Source organism: Etheostoma spectabile, chromosome 5 (genome assembly GCF_008692095.1).
Source record: "Etheostoma spectabile isolate EspeVRDwgs_2016 chromosome 5, UIUC_Espe_1.0, whole genome shotgun sequence".
Classification (NCBI taxonomy): Eukaryota; Metazoa; Chordata; class Actinopteri; order Perciformes; family Percidae; genus Etheostoma; species Etheostoma spectabile.
The window spans coordinates 1,101,209-1,102,271 of record NC_045737.1 but is presented as its reverse complement, the minus strand read 5'-3'; the positions used below and the strand labels follow the sequence as shown (position 1 = coordinate 1,102,271).

Genomic DNA, 1,063 nt, shown 5'->3' with positions numbered 1-1,063 from the left:
ACTATCTGTTCAATCTGAGTTTTCTGTTGCACGACTAAAACAACTTTTAAACGTACACACATTCCACCAAAACAAGTTCCTTCCCGAGGTTATTTTGCAGCGGCACCATGGCTCCGTCTGGTGCTTAGTACCGCCCAAGATTGTGATTGGTTTAAAGAAATGCCAATAAACCAGAGCACAATTTTCTCCCATCCCAGAATGCTATGTGGACTAGCCAGACCCTCCTCCTTCTGATCCCAGCTTTGTTAAAAGTCCCAAAATTCAGCCTTGGTACAGAATTACAGCCACTAGAGCCAGTCCCAGTTCCTTAGGACGTGCCATGTCTCAGTCTGTAGGGGCAACGTAGAGGCTGGGGGTGTTGCCTTGACCAACTGCTACTTTGCTTATTTGAAAGTCATGATGTCTCTCTCTCATTGGCGGGCAGAGCAGAGAAAGGGGAGGTAACCTTGCCCCTTATGACTTCATAAGGAAGAGGGGAACGAATATTAATGTTTAAAAAGCCTCAAAGTGAAATTTTCATGCCATGGAACCTTTAAATGTGACTATTTTGGTTTTTTTTACTCCTCTATGCCAGTAAACTGAATATCTTTGAGTTTATGGCATTCTATAAAGCAAACAAGTAATTGATTAATCAAGAAAATAATCAATATACAATGATGCTAACCATTAGTTTCAGCCCCAGTCAGACTAAAATGACAGCATCTCGATAGTGGTCTTTCATTCAAGACTTGGCGGCAATTGTGCAATGATCAATGAAAAACACGGAATAATTTGGTTGAGAAGGACATGCCAAGCATAAAATAACAGTAGATTATATTGGTAAAACCCCAGTATGATCATCAAATGTTTTTACCTGTATATGCATTTGGAAATACATCTTGCAACAGAGAGAGCATCTGTCTTTTGCACTGGAAAAGCTTCTGGCCATTTACTAAAGTAATCAATGAGGACTACAACACTGGTGTTGCCTTGCTGTGTCTCTGGGAAAGGCCCTGGTAAAGAGAAGAGGAAAAAGGTCTCAAAGTGTGTGTGTGTGTGTGTGTGTGTGTGTGTGTGTGTGTGT

General features: G+C 41.3%; 1 long non-coding RNA gene across 1 annotated transcript in view; it reads left to right on the top strand.

Moving 5' to 3' along the window:
• The window catches only part of LOC116689535 (uncharacterized), an 18,855-nt gene that overhangs the window by 2,556 nt on the left and 15,236 nt on the right, over positions 1 to 1,063 (top strand). The window contains exon 2 of the long non-coding RNA XR_004332021.1: positions 292 to 296. This is a non-coding gene — a long non-coding RNA (uncharacterized LOC116689535). The remainder of the gene's footprint in view (positions 1 to 291; positions 297 to 1,063) is intronic.